This window comes from Urocitellus parryii, chromosome 9 (assembly GCF_045843805.1).
Source record: "Urocitellus parryii isolate mUroPar1 chromosome 9, mUroPar1.hap1, whole genome shotgun sequence".
In the NCBI taxonomy this organism is placed as follows: domain Eukaryota; kingdom Metazoa; phylum Chordata; class Mammalia; order Rodentia; family Sciuridae; genus Urocitellus; species Urocitellus parryii.
In genome coordinates, this window is record NC_135539.1 from 43,042,948 (window position 1) to 43,066,007 (window position 23,060).

Consider the following 23,060-nt stretch of genomic DNA (forward strand, 5'->3'; position numbering starts at 1 on the left):
TCATGGATGCAAATAGGTCTTGCTCACTTAGGTTATAGAGCTGAGATGGGACACAGCCTACCATGTTGGCAAAGCAGAACTCAGAGGCAGAGACTGAACTCTTCTCTTACATGGGTAGATCATAATGCATCTCCTGCTGATTCATTTAGATTGTTTCCAATTTTGCACTTTTGTAAATAAGGGTGTTTTAAATATCCTTGATAAGATTTTTTTTATGTGATAAATGAGGGATTTTGATGGGACCAAAGGATATGGTAAGTAAACAATATGGGAAATAAGAACAGAAACAACAAAGAGAAGAAATAGAAAAAAAATATAAGGCAAGTCTGGGGATCAATAAGTAATAAGAAATCTCTGAAGTAAGAGAGAAATGTAAAAGTACTGAACTGGCATAAGACAGACATATTGCAATCAGAATCAAGGCTGGCCTTGGGCAAGGGCAGAGTTCTGGAAGGTTTCTGCTGGGCCAAGCATCAACCCTCTAGATAATGGATTGTGGAAGCTGGGGGAGGCCAAAAGCAGTAGAGGAGATTGGGAGAGGGCTCAGGCAAGTGGCTGTTTACAGACTGATATACCCAATGTTGTAATAACTTGTATGGTCATAACAGAACTAAATACTAGCTAGGGGTGAGCTGAGGACAATAGTCCATGTACTTTGTAGAGTGGCCTATGTCTCCAAACTTTTCTAGCTACCACCTTATACATCCTGGTTCTAATAGTGAGGACAAGTGTTTCTTGAATTCCTTCTATGGCAAGAGGGGACATTGAAAGAAGGGAAGGGTTTATGACTTTGCATATAGATTCAAGGAAGGCATTGGTCACTGGGAGTAGGACATGAGATTAGTCCTGCTCTCTTCTGAATGAACCTCTTCTGGCAGAGTTAGTTCCACTAGGGGCTTCTAGATACCATTTCATTAGAGACCTCTCATTTCTCTGTGGTGCAAGAGGGAAAATGCTATATAGATGCTCCATGACACTCTGGCTCAGCACTTAACACTTAGAGAAATGGATGGTTTTTCCAAGAAAAAAAGAAGCCAGGAAGGACTTAGAAATATTGTCCTGACTCACAAGCTCTCATTTTCCACACCCACCTGTCAACATAGTAGCTTCAGAAGGACCTCAAAGAAGTTGACTTTTTAAAAAATTTCCAACTGTCACTCTCTTAAACAACAAACAAGCTTTCCCATTCAATCTAAGGTAGTGTTTTTTTTTTTTGTTGTTGTTGTTTTGTTTTGTTTTTGTTTGTTTGTTTCTTTTGAGACGTGAGGAGGGGAAAGGTGTTCATTTATATTGCCTTGCAGGGGTAGTACCTGGGGGTTGAGTTCTGGGGACACTTGGTTCCAAGAGTCATGAGTTCCCCTTTGAGTACAACCTTTGTTTCTCACTCCTTCCCATAGGGGGCTCTGAGGAACACAATTGGTCCATTGAGAATGGAATGAAATGAAAGAACACAGTATATCTCCCCACCCCCCATGGTGCCTGGAATTGAAACTAGAGCCTCATGCATAGTAGGTAAGCACTCTACCATAAGGCTACATCCCCAACCCAGTAGACAATATATTCTTAATATGAAGTACAGACAATAGCTTTTCATATGTTTATTTGGGGATAACACTTATAGATAGGTCTTGGCATCTAAGGACCTCATTTGCATGGACACCCTCTTCCCAAAGGTCATTTCAACTCAATGTGATTGATGCCCATGTCCCTGGAGGATCAGGTGGTGTACTGAGTCAATGTCATTGTCAAAGTTAAAATTGCACCTGACTAATAAAACAGTCAGGGAAGACTTTGTTCAAGATTATTGCAATGGGGAGAGGGCCTGAACCAACTCCATTGACCCAAAGGACTGGAGAGGTTGACAGATCAGGAAGAGGAATTTCAGTCCACCTGTGTGTGCTAATTGGTCTTCATGACTCTAAAAGTAAGCACATACCCTTCCTCAGAGACAGGGAGGCAGGGGTGCTCGCTCCTTCCATGTTCATGTTTCAGAAAAATGATTGTCAGGTCCTTAAGAATTTCCTGAGGGACTGGGGGTGTAACTCAGTGGCACAGTGTGTACTTAGCATGCAAAAGGTTCAGCATCCCTTCTCCTGAAAAAAAAAAGAAAAGAAAAAGAAAGAAAGACATTTCCTGGGTTGTGCAACTGGAAGTAGCTGCATCTATTTCAAGGGGCAGAGAAAGAATTTACAATCCCAAGTATTAGAGCAAACCCTCTAAGAAAAAGGAGGTCAGGGACCTAGTGAGGAAGAAACTTGTCTAACATTTAACTAAACTGCGGTGAATGTTGAGGCCATCTTGGCTACTCTCTAAGGCAATTCTTCAAAAATTCACTGCAAAATTCATTCCTGCCACTTGAGAAGGATCTTAAACCCAGTGGTACATAAATTTGGAAATTTCATGTCTTAATACAGGTACCTTTTCATGAATAGCCCATTGAAATGAGCACATAAGTATTTCCTTTTAATACTCTCATGAAAGGCCATTTTGATTGATCAATAAATATGCAGAAAGCATCTAGTCAATGTCACACACCATATTAATCATGACAAGGAGAAAACGTGCCTTCAAAGATATCTCACAACACTGAAGGAGACAGAGACAGCTAAATAAATAAACATTTGAGATATGAGTTTCTCAAAATATTAAATATAAGACCCAGGTGTCTGGCCAACAGAAATGAAAGCATGTGCCTCCACAAACTCTTGTACACAAATGTCTACAGCATCATAATTAATGATAGCCAAAAGATGGAAGCAAACCAATGTCCATTGACTGATGATGGATAAATAAAATCCTGCATATCCATATTATTCATTAATATTCAGCAATAAGAAGGAATGAGGGACTGATGCACGGTGCATCAAGGATAAACCCTGAAAACAATCTGCCAGTTGAAAGAAGCCAGACACAAAATGTCACATATTGACCAATTCCATTTAGGTGAAAGGTCTAGAACAGAAAAATCAAGAGACAGATCAGAAATGAGAGGCTACATAAGGCCCTGGGATAGGGAAAATGATGAGTGACTCTTAGTGGGTCTAAGGCTTCTCTTGGGGGCCAACGAAAGTGTCCTAAGATGATTTTTGTGGTGGAGTCACAACTTTGTGAATATACTAAAAACCATTGAATTATATACTTTTAATGGGTGAATTGTATGGTGTGTGAATTAATCTTAAAACTGCTGTGTAAAAAAGATGTGTATATAAACATATACATACCTATATGTTACATGATGTGAAAAAAACGTGAGGATACTCATCTATGGGAGTCAAGGGGAAGGAGGTAGGATCAGGAAGACTTCAAAGAGGAGGTGAAAGCTCAGATGAAACTTGAAGGATAAGGGTTCCCAAAGCCCTATCAGAATGGAAGCCCAGAGCAGCAAGGCCCTTCTGAGGACCCACAGACAGTTCAGGGATCCCCAGAACACAGGAGCATGTGGAGGGGCTGAAGGCAGGCAGGGCCTGGGCACTGTGAGGGGTTCACCCTTCCTGCCTGTGAAGCAGTACAGGATGACAGTGATAAGCAAGACCCTGAGGCCAGGCTCCATGGGCTCAATTCCAGTTCTGGACTTACAGAAGCTGCAGGGCCTTGGGCAAGTCACTTTACTTCTCTGTGCCTTAATACCCTCCTCTGTCACATAGATTGATGCACCCGAAGTCCACATGCTTATCATGTGACACAATCACAAAACCAATGGATTATTTAAAGCAGCGACCACAGGAGGGTTTTCCAGGAACAATACCCTCCCAGTGACATGGAAGGCAGGAGAGGTTCAGTGTGAATTAGGTGAAAAGTGACTGGGTCTTAGAGAAGACTGTTACAATTGTCCAAGAGAGACATGATGTCTGTAGAGTGCAGAAACAGCAGGAATGGGAAGGACAGAGAATATTCAAAAAGAGTTAAGGATGTGATGACTAATAAGCTCGGAACAGTGAGGGGTTGGGAGGTGTGTATTGTGATGGTCCCTGAGTTTCTAATTGGGTAACTGGATGGACAGATGGTGAGATCATTCACTGAAATGGATGAAACAGAATGAAGAGAAAGCTCAAAGGATGTGTCATTGGACAAATCTATATGTGGCACCTGTCTTCTGATGTCAGATTCAGTATCCTTCTTGTCTTCCCCCAGCCATCAGAATGGTGCCCTGCTTTCAGGTGATATGGTTTGTTATACTTGGGGGTATCATGTCACGAGAAGGCTGGCTCTGCAGCACACCTGACAATGGAAAGTCAAGTACCAATTATCTAGAAATTTCTGAAGGAACTGAGAGATTATTGAGACAAGCTCTGGTCAGACCATCACTTGGAACAGATCAGTATAGCCTGGAGAATCTCAGGTCACCAGCTTAGTTATATAAGAAATGCAAACTTATTTTTCCAGAACTGAGCTTAATTACCTATAAATTTCTAGTCTCCATTCCTTGAATCTGTGAATTCTGGATCTCCTGCCACCTTCTCCTGGCTGACTTTGAGAACACTGCACAGGGTTTGAGATTATTCTCTGAAGCCTTTGTGCGTGGTGAACAGGGTAAATACAGTGTTCAATGGGGAGCAGAAACACTTTCGGGGAAACTAGACAGGCTTACTTAAAGCTGATCCCCAGTGACTAGGGAATCTTGGACAAAGGAGGTGCTCAATAAATGTGGTTAAAGTGCATGTAACTGAAATAAGGCACAGGTGGATTTAGGATGTCAAGAATGTCACAGGTGTTTCCCACACCCATTTTCTCACCTAGGAATCCCATCAAAAGCATTCTATCTGTGGCCCTTCCCCCTCCCAGGGACATCTATTCATCTGTTAGATGAGTCCTTGCTGACGTGACCTCGCACAGGTTGCACCCACAGCCTTTCCCCACTAAGTATAGTCCAGTCAGTGTCCAAGGGGAGCCCACATAGAGCCAGCACTGCCACTGGCCACATTTTTCTCCACTAGAAGTCAACCTGTTTATTTTATTTACTCTGCTTCCATTATTTCTCTGGCACTAACACGTATTTCCTGACCAATGATCAAGTTCATGCAGGATGGTAACATACAGTCTATGGAAGGGGAGCCTCCAATGGGCATGGGCTGGGTTTTGTGTCTAGTGATGGTCACCATTAAAAAGTTTCTCCACAATGCCCAGGGGATAATTCTTCAGCAGGTAACAAAGTACTGATGAAGGTCATAATAAATGGCAATGGCAGGAACAAGCCACCATAGGGACTGGGCTCTGATGCCCCACAGAGCTCTGATTTCCTCATTGATTCCATTTCTAGGGACCAGTTCCTTCCCCACATGGGCGTGGTGAGTGTGGTTTGTGTGGTTCTGAAGAAGTGTGCCTAAAAGTGGTTCTTTTCAAATGCTGTACCCCTCCTTCTCTGCAGGGGAAGCTTGACCCACTCTCTTCCTCTATTTCTCCAAGGGGCTTTAGGACTCCCAAGGCTAGGGTTCCATGCTTTGCTTGGCAGCAATCACCAGCTGGGGACAATGTGTCAAGGAAGGGAGTTGTCTGTTGTTACCAGAATGACTCATGTGTCTCTGTGTTACCTGGATGACTGTTCTGGACACCATGGTCCCACCTTGCCTGGCATTTGAATAAGGATTTCCCAGTGCTACCCTCTTCCTCCCTGCTCTCGTATGCTCAGGACTTGGAGTCTAGGGTCCCAACCTTCCTGAAGCAGATGCCAGGAGTTCTTTGAAACATGCCCTTGGTCTCTGGAGTGCTGACTCTTAGGCTGAGCCTTCTCAATAGCAACTCTTTGGGATGTTGGACAAGCCACTTCAAAACTGTCCCATCCAGGGCCCCTGACTACAAACTTTGCTTCTGTAGAAGTTTGCCAGGCGCCAAAACATCTCCGGTGCTCTAGTCAGGAACAGCCAAAGGAAACTGCAGCCAGGACCCCTCCCACCCTCCCCCAGTGGCCTCCTGGCCTCCTGCCTCTCTCTTCCTTCCCTCTTGCCTGTCCTGCCTGACTCAGTGAGGACCAGGCGGAAGTCAGCATCAGCAGCATTAGGAGCTGCAAAGAGACTCAGCTTCTACAAAGATGACTTGGCGACAGGTCCTTCTCCTGTCCTGCCTCTCGGCCATGGTGCTCCTGTCTAGTGAGTATATGGGAGGGTTAAGGGGGACTGTGTTATCTACATAATAGGTAAGACTTACCTTCCACAGGTAAGTGCTCTCAGCTGGCACAGAGAGGCCATTCTTGGTGTGTGTGTGTGTGTGTGTGTGTGTGTGTGTGTTTGTGTGTGTGTGTTTGTGTGTGTGTGTGTGTGTGTGTGTGAGAGAGAGAGAGAGAGAGAGAGAGAGAGAGAGAGAGAGAGAGAAATATAGCAAAGAAAGAAAAAAAAATAGGAAACACTGTAGTTTGCCTCATGGGTTCCTAGGGAGATTGGCCCCATACCTGGCATGTGATGGACAGAGGACCCCACATGAGGCCTGGCAAGCCACTAAGCCTAGAAGGACTATTGAGGCCTTGCTCAGGGCCTGGGCTCCCCTCCAATGTTGGAGCCTTCCCTCTGTGATCTTGTCCTCCAGTGCTGCGGGAGGGGACCAGCGCATCAGTGGGCAGCCCTCAGGAAGTGGGAGAAGAAGCCCAGGAAGGTGAGTCTGGGGACAACCCTTGGGTGCAGGGCAGGTGGAGCCCACTCCCCCAACATCCCTGCCCCCAGTGCTGGTTGTGACAGGCCTCTCTTGGGTTTCAGGTGTGAAACTGAAGATTTTCATGCAGGAATCAGATGCCTCAAATTTCCTCAAGAGGCACAGCAAGCGGTCCCCCAAATCCCGAGATGAGGTCAATGGTAAGAATGCTGAGTGGTCTCTTACCACCACAGGGGATTAAGGGTTGCAGCAAAGTCCTTGAACATCAGGATGACTGTAGCTCTGAAGTGGAAATTATACTGTTTCCTTGATGGTGGGTCACATGTTGGGGCAAATGCATTGCTAGGGTGAGGACCAAAAAGGAACAGTGATGCATCAAATGTATCTAACAATTATGAGATGCATCCCTGCTTCAGAAAGTGAAAAATGTAAAGGAGGAAATGTTCTCTGGTGTAGAAAGCACCTAGCACTTTAGTGGGTGTTTTGGAGTATTGGCAAGGTGCACAGTAGAGCAACAGAATCACATGCAGGAAAAGATCCCAGGGGATAGGAGTGCTGAGAAATGTGGGCTTAGTGACAGCTCTGTTGTTAAGTGGCCTCAGCACTTCCTGTCTGTGGTCCTAATTCCCTTACTTATATGCCTCTGAACAAACTGTGTTTAGCCAGCTGTGCTTTCTTGAAGCTTTATTTGCAGTGCAGTTGGTGAGCACGTCTCCCTAACAGCCTGGGGCCTGGGGTCCACACTGCAGGGCCCTCATGTTCTTAACCTACGGCCTTTGAACGCATTTGAGTTTCCTACCTCTAAACTTGATTCTTCTTAGACTCTGAGCTCAGGCTGTCCTGGCCAAGTTGACTGCTTGATTCTTTCCTTGTGTGTGTAGATGAATGAACTCTTTGTATCCCTGAGCATATGCAGTGAGGTGACTTTCTCAGTGAAAATAACAGGATTATTTTCAAATGATGGGGAAGATCAGAGGTGGAAATGCTTGGAGATGAGAATTTTTTTTTAATTGGATAAGTGTAGTCAGATTAGTGAAATCTCTAGACCTCACACAATTTGGGATTTAAATTTGGCAAAATCAAAAAACACTGAAAGGCTATGATGGATGTTGGGCCATTCTTGTCTGAAATCAGAGAAGCAGGTTTCTGCAAATTTCCAGGGGAAAACAGGCAACTTTAATACAGACAAATATATCTGTCCTCTGAAGGTGACTCAGAACCATAAGATCTGTGATTAGGCTGAGTTCCCTGACCTTAGGCAGGAGCTCAGTGCCTCAAGCAGTTGTGGGAGGCCCGGACAGCCATGTGAACCCCAGGACTGCACGTAAATGCATCTGAGGATACCTCATCGATTCGTATAGATGAATGGGCATAGCTGACAGAGATCCAGAGGCCCAGGCAGTAAGGTCGCAAGTTCTACACCAGCCTGGATGAATTAGCGAGACCCTTTCTCAAAATAAAGACTAAAAGGACTGGTGATGTAGCTCAGTGATAGAGGATTCCTCAGTACCAAAAAAAAAAAAAAAAAAAAAAAAACGGAAAGAAAAGAAAATGAAAAATAAATAGATAAATAAACAAACTTCTGGAGAATCTTTCCAGTGGTCCTTAAGTTGGGAACAAGGAAGGTGGTATTTTAAAGCAATTTGTATCGGAATCCAAGGAGATGGATAAGTGACTTCTTTAAGTTTCTGAGATCCAGGCTCAATTTACTTTAGGGTGAAAGAGAATCTGAGGGATGCATGTTCTTGGCAGAAATGTATGTAATGCAGAAGGTGATATCTAGCATAGAAACACCGTCTTAACTGGGCCTGGTGACATAGCCTGCAATTCCTGCCACTCTGGAAGCTGAAGTAGGAGGATTACAAGTTCCAGGCCAGCCTGGGCAATTTAGGGAGATCCTGTTTCAAAATAAAATAAAAAAGGTAGGGATGTAGCTCAGCGGCAGAGCCCTTGCCTAGCATTGTGACAATCCCTAGTACCTAAAAACAAACAAACAATCAAGAGTTAAATTGTTCTTCTTTGTTGCTACATCTAACACCCCAATGGAGGTGCAGGACTATAATCCTAGTGCTCATGAGACTGAGGCGGAAAACTCGGTTGAGTCCAGAAGTTCGGAATCATCATGGACAATACAGTGAGACTCTGTCTCAGAAAATGGAGGAGGAGGAGGAGGAGGAGGAGGAGGAGGAGGAGGAGGAGGAGGAGGAGGAGGAGGAGGAGTAAACGTCCAGTTTTTGGCACCTCTGAAAATGCAACTTGAGGAGCCAAGGAACTAGGGGGTACTCTGGGCAAGTACTAAGGAATCTGGTGTTCTAGCTCTAGCCTCAGCTCTACCCCAATAGGCTGTGTAGCTGTGTGACTTCAATGATGTCAATGCACTTATCTGAGCCTGGATCCCCTCTTGAGAAATATGTGCTGTATGAAGATGGATTGGATCACAAACCCCTTATGCCAGACTAAGGTTTCCTTCAACTCTATAGGCAAAAAGGCAGGTATCTGGGAGAAACAGAGGACTTACCTCAGGGATTCCAAGACCAATTTACAGATATAGTGATTTTTAATCTGAGTTAAATATTATAATTTCAACATAAATAACTCATATTTATAGAATTTACTGATCAATGTAGGCTACTTGGATTTGAGGTGGTTTCTGATGTTACCATTGTGCATAGGAGTACTTGTCATTTCCTGAATGTGGGGTGGGGCAGGGGCCATGGCCTCCCTTGGTTCCTCTGCTTCCCTCACCTCCCCACATGCTCTTGCACATCAGAGTTGTGGGGACAACAAGAGTGCCTCAGTCCCCCAGGAGAATGTGAGGTTTCTGAGGGGCCTGTTCTTCCTCCAGCAGACATGACCCACAAGTCTTTGTTGATTTTTCTAGTTGAAGAATGTGCCAGAAGTCCTTGAAAGTAGAGTTCTAGATACTGTCCTCCCAATAAGTCATGTTCTCCAGAGGACCACGGCTCTCATAGAGTTAAATTTCACAGCCAAAAAACTCAGTGAAACCTGTTTTTTTTTTTTGTTTTGTTTTTTTTGTTTTTGTTTTTTTTTCTTGGTGCTGGAAATTAAAGTCAGGGCTTTATGCACACTGGAAAGCACTCTGCACTGAGCAACACTCCCAGCCCCTGAAACTTGCTTTGAGGGCTCTCTCCTCACCTGGATGACAGGCATCTTAAGTGAAGGACAGCATCTTTCTTACTTACCTTTGTAATTCCAGCATTCAGTCTATATCCTGGTGTGACAGGTGCTCAAAAATGTTGACTAGACTTGAAGGTATTAATCAATATGACATCAACTTTAAATTGGATATGTCCTTTGTGAAGTTTGTTTATTTATTTTTCATTTTCTTTTCTTCTCTTTCCTTTTTTTCTTTCTTTTTCTTTCTTTTTTTTTTTTTAATACTGAGGAGTCCTCTACCACTAAGCTGTATCACCAGTCCTTTTTAGTTTTTATTTTGAGACTGTTAGGTGCAGGGCAGGCTGAACTAAGTTGTCCGCAGGACAGGCTGAACAAATGTTAGCTGCAGGATAACCCATGCACTCAACCCCACATCTAGCCCCTGCCCCACCCCATCTGCCTGAAGACAGATGACACTACCATATGATCCAATCACCCTATGCCAACAAGGCAGCTTGCAGATCCAGAGACCCCATTAGATTTGGGCTATAAAAAACTCCCTCCTGCCGGGCCCCTCTCTCTTGCTCTCTCTGTCTCCTTCTCTTGCTCTTGACCTCTCTTCTCTTGCTTTTGCTCTCCCTCTTACTCTCTCCTCTCCTCTTCTCTCTTTGCTCTCCCCCTCTCTCTTCTCTCTTTCCCTACTCTTTCTTTCTCTTTTTCTCCTCCTTTGCACTGCTGCAATAAAGATCTCTTGGTCACTTCAAGTGTTGTGGTCACTTTCCTTTCAGAGACAGGGTCTCACTAAGTCATCCAGGCTGGTGTAGAACTTGTGATCTTACTGCCTGGGCCTCTGGATCTCTGGGATGACAGATGTGGGTCACTATACCCTGCTTGTGGAGTTTATCTCTGATTTCAAATGTCTAAGTGGCCTGGTGTACTTGGATTATACCACTAACTTGATGACTGGGGCTAACTCACTTTTTCCTCTTGGGGCTTCAATCTCTTCACCTGCAAAATGAGGTGATTTGCCCTGGCATGGTGTGCATATCTGTAATCTCAGTGACTTGGGAGGCTGAGGCTGGAAGATGGCAAATTTGAAGACAGCATGGGCAACTTAGTGAGACCCTGTCTCAAAATCCAAAAACCAGAAAACAAAACAAAACAAAAAAAGGCGGGGCTGGGGATGGAGCTCAGTAGTAGAGTGCTCCTGGGTTCAATCTCTAGTACTGTTCAAAGAGAGGGGATGTGGCAGGGGGTGGGGGGTAACTGGGTAGGATCATCTCCCAGGTCCTTCCAGTTTAAAGCCTCTGCCAGGAATAAACCATTTCAGTGGAGTCTCCCAACCTAAATACCTCCCAAACCACTTTTAGCTTCTCAGGTAAAATGTTGGTGTTCCCCTAAATGTGAGCCCTCAATGCCCCTCTCTTGGGGGCAACTACCACTTTTCCTTCCACAGTGGAAAACAGGTAGAAGTTGAGGGCCAATGAGCTATGGAGAGAATATTACGAGGAACAAAGGAATGAATTTGAGAACTTTGTGGAGGAACAGAAGGATGGTAAGGGTTCTTGCTCATCTGCCATTTATGCCCTGTTTTCTGAGTCTTGACCTTTCATCTCTTGTCAATAGATAAATAGTAGAAAAGGCAAGAGGGCAAGTGACTCTAACCAAGCAATTAATGTACCATGCCCCTGCCCTCAGGGCTCCTTTCTTCCCTCCAGCCTTGCTGGCTGCACCAGGGCTTCAGTAGGGAGTGGGTATGGGTGAGATAGAGGAAGACTATGTCTTTAAGCCAATGCCTTCCACCAGTGGGATTTGACCTTGCTGTCTAGTGTCATCCACAGCAGACATCTGCAGCAATATTTAATGAGGATCAAACCAGTAGTCCTGATTCTCATTATGTGCTGGTTTCTTTCTTTTTTTGGTATTTCTCAAACTTCAAGATAGAAATGGTCCTGAGCAAGCTCACTTGGTACCTCCTGGTGCATATGAGCTTGAACACAGGACCCCGGTTTGGGGTACTTTTGTTAGAGCCAGCTCTTTTGTTTTATGCTGACTCCTTGACTTTGATGGACAGAGGAAGTATGATCCTTTAAGGGCATCCTCCAGTGGAAAGACTACTGCCACCAGGACCCAAGGGCTATAGGCTGTGCTTATAGCCCTTCAGGTGGCATCTGGTTGAGCCCCACAAGCAGGTGTTGGGCTCAGATCCTAGCAAATCAAACTTTACATTTTTTTAGTTGTTGATAGACTTTTATTTTTTAAAAATTTATTTACATGCAGTGCTGAACCCAGTGCCTCACACATGCCAGGCAAGTGCACTACCACTGAGCTCCAGCCCCAGCCCCCAAATCAAACTTTTTTTGGGAAGATACTGTGAAAAACTCAGGCTGTCCTAGCTTAGAGGCCAATGCTTGTTACCTTGGTGGACAGCTTGTTACCTTGGGGAGAGCTGTCTTAGTTTTAAGAAATGAAAATATGATTTTTAGTCATACTACTCATCATAATTTTTTTTGTGTGTGTATTTGTGTGTGTGATTTTTAAAAAAGTTTCAGGTCCAAATCTCTAGCACATGGGTGGAAATAATTTGTTGTTTTCTTTTTCATGATGAATTATGAAGGAGGTTAGGTACCTATAGGATGATGTATTTTTTTGGAGGATGCTAAGATCAGGGTCCTCAGGCTTCATCCACAGAGATGGAGAGGCCATTTTTAGAATAGGCCACAGGTCTTTGGGAACTGAAGTTATAGAAGCTGTTGGTGCAGAACACTTGTTCTGCCAGGTACTGTGCTGAACCATCTAACCACTACAAGCTTCATCTGAGACAGGACTTGTGAGTTTCATTTTAGAATTTGGAAAACAGGCTTAGAAAGGACACATGAATACCCAAGGTGACATACTAACAGGCTAACTAACGTAACAGGAGCAGGTCTAGCCTGTTTGAGGATAAAGGTCTGAAAAAGGCGGAACTCTTCTCAAAATTTCTTTCTTTTCCAGAACAACTGTTGATATGGCCTGGTTGCCTGGGGCCATGTTCAAAATCTCCATCTTTTGGGACCTTCTATGAGGCCCGTGACATTCCCCTTTCATAACCCTGGCTTTAGTTAGCTGTCTTATCCGACAAAGCCACGTGTTCTAAGAATAATTAATAGCAGTTGAATGTTCAACCTTTTTCAAGGTATTTACTTCATAAAAGGGAGAGCCAATCAATTTCTATGGCAAAATCACACTCTCAAAGAGGAGTTGGTCCACTGAGTTTGAGCAATGTCTGAAAGGGCTGAAGGCTAATGAATGAGTTCTAGTCCAGGAGTTCCAGTCTATCTTTGGGGTACCAAGTACCTAAGGATATTTTTCAAGGGGAGCACCATCTCCAGGGTCCCATGAAAGGACCATGGTGCCTCAATGTGCAGTGGTAACAGGGCCCTTCCTCCTTGGTCCAGGCATATGGCTCTCACAGGTACTAAGGAGCAGAGGGACATCCATTTTGTCCATACCACCAGTTTGTCCTATTAGCCCAAGGCCATAGAGAATGCCACTTTCATTAGCACCAGAATCAAGTTTATAAACTTTTTGAAGAAGTTCACATTTGAGACAATAGAGGCAAGGAAGACATTTAAAATGTTTAAACCTCGATATCATCTTCTGTCAGTATTTCCATCCTCCCAATATTTTTCACAAATTCTTTTCATAAAAACAAAAACAAAAACAAAACAAACAACTAGCATGGTGGCACATGTGTATAATCCCAGTGGCTCCAGAGGCTGAGGCAGGAGGATCACATGTTCAAAGCTAGCCTCAGCAATTTAGCAAGGCCCTGTTTCAAAGGAAATGTAAAAAAGGATGGGGATGTGGCTCAGTGGTTAAATGCCCTGGGTTCAATCCCCAGTACCTAAAACAAACAAACAAAAAACCCAAAACAACCTTGTGGTAAAATAGAGATAAGGGAAAATTTGCCATTTAAACCATTGCTGAGTATACAGGTTCGTGACATTTAGTACATTCATACTATTGTGCAACTATTACCACTAGTTCCAAATGGTTTCATTATTCCAAACAGGAACTCTGTACCCATTAAATAATAACTGTCCATTCTTCCTTCCCCCTAATCTTGGTAACCTCCATTATATTTTTTGTATCCATGAATTTTCCTGTTCTAGATATTTCATATAAATGGAGGACACAGTATTTTGTCTCATTATGCATGGTCTATTTCATTTAGCACAATGTTTTCAAAGTTTATCCATGTTGTGACATATATCCATTCATTTCTTTTTATAGCTGAATAATTTCTCTTATGCATATTTACATACATATTTGTTTATATATCCCCATAAATAACACATTTTGTTTATCCATTCACCTGTGGGTGGACATTTGGGTCGTTTCCACTTTTGAGTGACTGTAAATGTTGTTGCTGTGATCATTCCTATATGTACAAGTATCTGAGTCTCTGTTTTCAATTCTCTTGAGTATAAGTCTAGGAATAGAATTGCTGGAAAATGTGGTAATTTTATTAACTTTTGGAGGAGTCTCACTCACCTTTTTCAAATATTGGAGGTCTTATGATATCTGCCAGTGCCTCAAATGCAATTAATGGTAGCAGGCATCTTGAATTGGCACCAGGAGCCTAATTCTACAATTACACAAAGATGTTGTTTGGAAACATATCTGACCAAACACAAGTAAAATTACAGCTTTCTTAACTCATTAAAAACTTTCTTCGACCCTTTTCAGCCTTTTAGTATGAAATACTTAAAACATATAGAAAAGGATCAGGTTAATGAGCCCCATAGAGCCAGTTATCTAAGTTTTCCCACTTTTAGTTCATCCATCCTTTTTCCAGTTAGTTTTAAAAATGGAAATTTATCTTTGAAGCTTAGAAAATACAGAATGGTATAGAGGAGAAAAGCTGTAATAATTCTGTCATTCCAGATCCACAATAATTTCCATCCAGGAGCTTTTCAAGGCACAGTGCTTGGTCTCTGTGTTACCATATTGTTACTTTTAGTGCTTCAGTTGTCATCTCTTTGAGCCAGTGACTGCATTGGTAGGCTCTTCCCCACATAGGCAAAGAGTTCAGATGCCAGACACTAGTCTCAGTTCTACCAGCAGCCAGCTTGTGGCTCTGATCCACAAATGGAGGCCACTGGACTCACATTCTCAGGTCCCTTCCAGCTCTGATCTTGGATATCTCCAGGGCTCATAGGAACACTTGACTCATGTCACCTCAGGGTGGGCCATGTGGGCTGATGGCTGCTTGTTTTCAGGTCAGAGACCCCTTCATCCTCATGTGACTTCATCTTTCCTCTCCAGAGCAGGAAGAGAGGAGATGGGAGGCCGTGGAGCAGTGGCGGGAGTGGCATTATGATGGGCTGTACCCTTCCTATCTCTACAACCGCCATCGCATCTGACCCCATCCTGAAGCAACCCAGGAAGACAGAGCATGAAACATAGCTGCTCACTCGGGTGTACCAGCACCTCTTTCCACACAAATGCCCGAATAGGGACCTCAGCTTAGGGTGTGCTGTGGTCAACAACCCTGGTAAATACACATGCCTTTCATTCTGATGCATTAAATGTCCTGGCTTTTGCTTTTTTGTGGATGATTTTCCAAGGTGAGCAACCACCTGTGGCTCATCCTAATCCCTAATCTTCATTGGTTTCCCCTCACTTAGTCATTGTCCCCAAAGCAGATCTCCTGTCTGATTGGACAGGAGAATCACAGTTAAGAGAGAAATTTTGTGTTTGCTTATAGCTTACAAATAAAACCTCTGACTTAACCATATGTATTATCATCTCAAGTCTCCAGTTGAGCAAGGTATAGACTTGATCCTGGCTCCCCCCAGTGACAAGGTTAATGTTGCCGACTTGGTTGTTAGAAAGCTTGTCCTTGGGAGTATCAATCACTCCTCTATTATGTCTCAGTAGTTAGTCATGTAAGTGAAAAAAATACTAATACATTTGTTTTGGTAAAAGCCTTCAAAGGATTGCTGAGTCGAGGGACTTCCTTCTTCATCCCACCAAAGAGGGTTAAGGTTCATTCCTGATTTCTTAATTGCACCCTTCAGAAGCCAGAGTTACAGTAAGGCCAGTTATATAAACAAAATGAGAAACCCTTGGTTGGCATCATCTCACTTTTCTTCATAGTGTCTTATATTTGTTTCCCTCTGCTGCCATTAACAGAGTACCACAAACTAGGTGACTTGAATCAATGGAAATCTATTCTCTCACAGTTCTGGAGCTGAAAAGATCTGGAACCTTGGTGTTGGCAGGGCCACGTTCCCTCCAGATCTCTAGGGGTATCCTTCCTTGCTCTTCCTGCATCTGAGGGCACCAGGCATTCCTTGGCATATGGTGGCATGATGCCACCCCACCTCAGCATCATATGGCTGCCTCCCTGTGTGCTTTCACATCACCATCCCTCTCATGTATGTCTCATGTCTCTTCTAAGGACACCAGTCATATTGAATCACTCTACTAACTTTGTCCTAACTTGATTAGGACCTAAAAACCCTATTTCCAAATAAGATCCCATTCACAGGGACTGGAGGTTAGGACTTCAATGTATCTTTTGAGGGACACACAATTCTATCCCTTCCTTTCCTCTCAACCACTTTGCTTTCTGGTCCCAGGCTCATCACCCCTATTCCCATTGTTGCTCCCCACTTACATCCAGAAATTGCACACTAAGAATGGCAAGGAGTCAAAAGAACTTAAGTGGGCTCTGGAAGATAAAGAGGACTCTAGGTGAAGAATAAGCACCCACTCTTCCCCAGATTCCCATCTCACCTGTGGGCCCTTGCTTCCCTCATGCCTGGGGTACCTGGTCAGCTAGCCCCCACCTGCTTTTGAGGTTGGGATTCCAGGGCAATATAGGGTGATTTTATATAAGGGTTGCTGTGAGGAAATTTTACCTTCATGGTGGCAAAATATTCCACCAGAGCTAGGGTGATCTATCAGGTTAGGAGACTTTGTAACAAATGCATGTATTTTTAAGTTAGTTTTAAAAAAAAGCCTATAAAGTCTTTTAAAAAAGCTCCAATTATTCATAACCCACTTGAATCTAATGTATGAAATATGATATGTCAAGAGCTTTGTAATGTTATGAACAACCAATAAAAAAGCTCCAATTATTAAGTGATTTTGTGCCAGATTACCTCATATTTAACAATCAGTGCTATTATTTTCTTCCCACAAACTCCAAGCAAGAGCTAACATGACCTTGGGAAGATGAGGTGGGCAGTGGACAAACTCTCATACTAAATATAGTTTTATCTTTTTTCAGTGCTGGGGACTGAATCTTGGACCTTGGTCATGCTAAACACATGCTCCATCACTGAGCTCTACCCCCAGTCCTATCATTAAATGCTGTTTGTTGTGCAGCAAGATAGAAGGAACTCTATGGTTCACAATTTGGAAACTAGAGCTTGAGGACAAGTCAAGTCTCAGCATAAGAAAGGGCAAATGGCACTGTTTTTAGTGGCATAACTAAGGAGAATATTTTGAGTTAGTCTTCTTTACTTGTGGCCCAGGTGTACCTTCCAGATACTTCTCTGTTGGATAACAGGTGTTCAGAAATTATCTGTGCTCCTGTTTCCCCTCTAAGGTCTATTTGATATTTATACCATTAGTGGCGGTACTGGGGGGTGAATCTTTGCTCCCTCCACATGTCATTGAACAGGCTAGACTTTGTTCACCCATTTCTTCATTGGTAAGATAGATGAAATGTGAGTTGCAACTTTTATGCATTTCAAACTGGCTGCATCAAACTTCCCTGTGAAGAGATTAGGTGCTTACTATCACTGGGACATCTTTGCTAGTCTTTTTATAAAGCAAGCAAATTGAGAATATTTGCAGAAAAATTCATGGTTGGGGGCCCTTGAATTATTAACTATTTATGGATCCCCTTGGACCACTGCTGTTAGATTTAATCAAGTCAGACCTAAACAGGTGACTAGCGCTCACTCCTCTGCATGATCTGTGTATTTCTACCCTAACACCTTTGGACCTGGTGCAACAGAAAGTTTGTTTAGGAATTATAGTTGCTATAGTTTGGAGTTGGAAAGTCCTCGAAAAGCCCATGTGGTAAAGGACATATCCTCAGCTTGGTGCTATTGGAAGATGGTGGAAACTCTTAAGAGGTGAGGCCTAGTGGGAGATCTTCAGTTGTGAACCTGTCCTTGAAGGGGATTGTGGGATCCTAGTCCCTTCCTCTTCCTTTCACTTTCCAGCTACCATGTAGGCAGTTTTGCTCTATTGCATGTCTGCCATGGTGTGCTCCTTGCCCAAAACAATGGGGCCAATCAGTCATGGACTGAAACATGACTGTGAGCCAACATAACCTTTTTCTCCTTGTAAGTTGCTTATCTCAGGTATTTGTTATAGAGATGGGAAACTGACTGACACCTCATTTCTCTCCACCCTCCCGGAGAGTGTCATTCTGGAAGAAACTGATATAAAAAAAAAAAAAAACTTGGAAATGCCTCAGTTTTTCATTGCTATTTTTACTCTGTTACCTGGTGAGACTGATATTACTTGGGAGGGACAAGGATTTCAATGTTTTGAAGCATAAATCTCAAGCAGCTCTGCTGCTTGCCTTCCATTGCCCCAGTCTCTGATCCAAACTAGAGAGAGCAATCAGTTTGAGTACAACCAAGATGAGGGATATTCCTCCATGAACTACTGGTCAAGAGCCACACATGAATCTCATTTGCTTCCTATCCCAGCCCCTAAAATGAGACAGAACTGGAGCATTGGCAAGTTAGTGAGGTACACTCCCAGCTCAAGGATATTCTAGGTCTGTTCTTTTGGGGCTGGATCTCCTCAGCACTTAATCCACATCTAGATTAGACATTCTAAAGCAGCATGTGCCTATTCTAGATTGGCTATCAAGTGAAGTGGGCGAGGGTGAGTCCTCAGCTGGGTTGGCATGTGAGCACTGGTGTGGGTTTAGCTCAGGTGATCTCAGATTCTAAGTCTGAACTGCAGATTTTCTGGCCAGTGGTACAAGCAAGGATGAACTCTGGCCACATGCAATTGCCCTTGTGGTTCAGGAGTGTGATGGGCCTTGAGGATCCTACACCTATAAGGCTGGTATTCTAGGACAATAAGGTGCTTTTTAAATAAATTATAGTCATTCCTTGAAATCTGAGAGGGATCAGTTCTAGGACTCTCCTGGATACCAAAATCTAAAGATGTATTCAAGTCCCTTAGGTATATGGCATGAATTTACATGTAACTTGCACATATCCTCTGGTATACTTTGAATCATCTCTAGGTTTATTAAAATATCAAACACAATGTAAATGCCAAGTCAAAACCTCTACTGTATTGTTTGGGGAATAGTTACTATATAGACACAATTTTTTGATCTGAAGTTGGTTCAATCTGTGAATACAGAATCTGTGCATACAGTAGGCCAACAGTATTTTTATTACTGTACAATAAAAAAAAAAAGCAAAGGACTGTTATCACTTCAGCTACAAATCAAAAGGAGCCAAAATCTGGTTCATACCAGTCAGGATAAAACAGCCTATGCCTTCTGGTGAGCCACCTGCCTCTCCCTTGTGCTAGTAAGCAGGTGGATGGCAGCAAATAGATTCTGACTCAGGGCCACACCACACAGCCACCTGCCTGCTGTGTCTGTAGGAAGGAATGTTGGGGCCATACAGATGTCAAAACCAGAATGGTTTGGAGGAGAGATTGTTTAAAAACAGAGCAAAGTAAGTTTGTCCTTGCCTCTTCAATGACCAAGCTTGGCAGGTTGTCTCTAAATAAAGAATTCTAGCAGAAACGGGCTAAATAAGAATTTGATTACTCACTTGCTCCCACCCCTAACAAGGTCTCCATTATACTTCAGGGTTTTCAAATTTGGCCCAGAATTCCTTAGCTAAAATCCAAGCAAAGTCATTTCCTTGGCTGGGAGAAGGATGCCAAAGGTAACATGTCCAGGAATTTGAGCAGCCACATTTAATAGGAAATTAATGACAGAAAAATTTGTATTTTTGGACACTGACCTTGTCCAAAGTGTGGCCTTTGGACATTCTTTTGCTTACTCTTCTGTTCTTTTACTACTATCCTGTTGTTCTTAAGGACGTCCAGGTAAGTGGTTGAAAACATATTTATTAAAGATTAAATTTGTTGATTTTTTATCACCAGTTTTACAGAGTGCCCCCCCCCCGACCAACCGAATAATACTCTGTAGCTCAGTAAAGTGCGTGCTTAGCATTCTGGAGGCCTTGGGTTTGATTCCCAGAACTAAAAACAAACAAATTATGCGTGTGTGTTTGCGTGTGTGTGTCTGCATGCATTCCAGGGGAAATTTTGCAACTTCTTATCATCTGCCTTTATTTACTTAAGGTTTTTTGAAAAGAGATGATTATTTTTGTGAGTTCCAGAATGATTTTTAGTTTTTGAAGTCTTGTTAGGAGAAAGTTTCATTTCTAATTTATTTTCAATGATATTCTAATGCTCTCACAATTTTTCTATAATTATAAGTTCTGTTTCAAGCTTGTAAAAGATTTGTCTAAAAGCAAATGGGTTGAATATTAATGTTCTAGTTCACAGTTGATAACTTTGGCATACTCTGTGATCCTATAACATATCAAGACTTAAAAAAAAAATCCAAAAGATGTCTATTGAGACGATTTCCCGCTCACCTCAACTCAGGGTGCTTTGGGTGCTGCTTCCTCTTGAAGGACCACCCTCCAGTAAGCCTGACTTTTCCTCCTGTGGGTTGGCAAAGGACAGTGAAATGGGCAACACACAAAATTACCCTTTGTGTGGCTGAAGACTGGTGATCTTATAGCATCCTGGGCCTGTCGCATCCATGGAGGGGGAATGGGGCTCAGTGCTAGGTGCTTTTCTCTAGAAAGGGCTGAAGGAGATCCTTTGTGAGAAGCATGATATCTTGTGAGGTTTGTCACTGCTGGAAAGCTTTGCCCCTTTCCATATTACCTTTTTTAAAAAATTCAAGTTTGAATACCTAGCATGTGTGAGGCCCTTGGGTTCGATCGCTAGCACCACACACAGACACACAATGTGAACAGGTAATCTACATACATGCTTTCAAACTTACAAAGGACAGAAAGGAACGCAGTAGAAAGTACATCCCTCTTGTCTCCAAAGGAAACCATCATTCGCACATCTTGAGGATCCTGAAGGTAATCTGTGTACACCTAAGAATCTACAGAAACTTATTTTTATTTTTTAAACACTAAAATTTATTTTTGTCCAGTAATGCCTACTTTACATATTGAACCATTTCTTTTTTATCATATAAAAAAGATGGTATAGTTAATTTATAGTTAAGCAGTTTTCAAAAAGTTTCCCACAGGAAGAGCAATTTTTGAGGTTTGGGATATGGCTGGAAAATAATATGAAAACTAAAGTGAATATATTTTCTAGACAACTCATTGATTTAAACACCATAATATTTTGGGGTCTTAAATATTACACTAGTTATTCTGAAATCTTTCAGTGTGTAGACTCCTGTCCTTAAATCTTTCCCCAAGTAAAAACAATAACAACAATGTCATTATTATAAAGCACTGGCCTTGCAAAAACAATTTCTTTGTTTTTTCTTTTTTGGGTAATACCTGTGATTGAACCTAGGGTCTCACACATGCCAGGCAAGTGTTCTATCACCGAGCTACCTTCCCAATTCCATCTAGTTATTCTCAGGTAGGGGCTTGCTAAATTGCTGATAGGCTTTGAACTTGTAATCCTCCTACATCAGCCTCCCCGGAAGCTGGGATTAGAGGTGTGCACCACGGTGTCCAGCAAGCTTGTGATGTTATCAGCTCATGGTTGATCATTCATGCACTCAGCAGAATTATGGCACCAAGAGGCAAGATATTTAATATTCTGTAAATTGATTTACATGAGAAACAATCTAATTACACTATTAGATTGCTCTCCTGAAGTCATTATTGAAAAAAATAAAATAGTACAACTTTTAGTGAGGACAACCTTTCTTATGCCTTTAATACATGAACAAGTACCTGTTATAGTTTGGATCTTCAGTGTCCCCTAAAGGTCCCTGTGTTAAAGACTTGGTTTCTAGCCTGGTGTGATTGGGATAAATTTTCAGAGGTGGAACTAGTGGGAGGTCTTGGGTCACTGGGGTTGTGCCACTGAAGAGGACTGCAGGACTCTGGTCTCCTCTTCCTCTTGTTTTGCTTCTCAGCCATGAGTTGGTTTTGCTCCAACATGCAATCCCAACATGATACACTGCCTTGCCACAGGCCCCAAAAGAACGGGGTCAACCATCCTCTAAAACTGAGCCAAAATAAACCCTTTTTCTTTATAAATTGGAAATCTCAGGTATTTGTTATAATGATGGAAAACTAACACAGTACCTGAATAACATACAACTAGACAATACTTCCATTTTGATATATTTGATAATTATGTAAAAATAAATCAGAATAAAAAACCCAGGAATTTACCAAACCCAGTATTTGAAATGTTCTCTCTCAAGGTCAAACCCACTGTGCTCAGCTGATTACATCACTGGGGAATTATGACAAGAAAAAAACCAGACTATTTTCATAGATCTTCTGCCCAACATTACTCAAAGTACTTTCATGATACTTAATGGTGAAAGAAAGCACTTGTATCCAGAATATACATAACTCAATCCAATAATTTAAAAAATATATAAATGGATGAGTAGACATATGTCATAAAGACACATGAGGCTTGGCGTGGTGGCAAAAGCCTATAATCCCAGCAGCTTGGGAAGCCAAGGCAGAGGGATTGCAAGTTCAAAGCCAGCCTCAGCAACTTAACAAGGCCCTGAGCAACTCAGCAAGACTCTTGTCTCAAAATAAAAAGGTGTAGGGATTTAGCTCTATGGTTAAGTGGCCTGGAGTTAAAAAAACAAATAACAAAACAAGGACATGAATGGACAGTACATGAAAAGATGCTCAAATAGTATTGGTTACCAGGGAAATGCAAACCAAACCATAATAAGATGCCATTACACACACATCAGAATGGCTAAAAAGACAATATCAGGTATTGGGACAGTGGAGCAAACGGAACCCTTGCACATTACCAGTTGGTGTATAAAATGGTACAACCACTTTGGAAAACAACTTGGCAGTTTCTTATGAAGCTTCCCATATAACCCAGAAATTCCACTCCTAGGTGTTTGCCTGAGTCACAAAAATACTTCTATTGCTAAAATAATTTTAGCAGCTTTATTCATGATAGCCCCAAACTAGGGACAATCCAATCCATTATGAATAACATCAGGTGAATAAACAAACCATTTACAGGGAAGCCAGCAATAAAAAAGAAAAAAAAATTGATAACACACTATAATATGGATAAATTTAAAAAATTATGCCACGTGAAAGAAG

The 23,060-nt window shown here is 42.4% G+C and overlaps 2 pseudogenes; one reads left to right on the forward strand and one right to left on the reverse strand.

Moving 5' to 3' along the window:
• Positions 1 to 6,025: 6,025 nt before the first annotated feature.
• LOC144257046 (putative cartilage matrix-associated protein) lies at positions 6,026 to 15,104 on the forward strand (annotated as a pseudogene).
• A 4,437-nt stretch (positions 15,105 to 19,541) lies between these two features.
• Positions 19,542 to 20,523, reverse strand: LOC144256975 (small ribosomal subunit protein eS27-like pseudogene; annotated as a pseudogene).
• Positions 20,524 to 23,060: the final 2,537 nt, after the last annotated feature.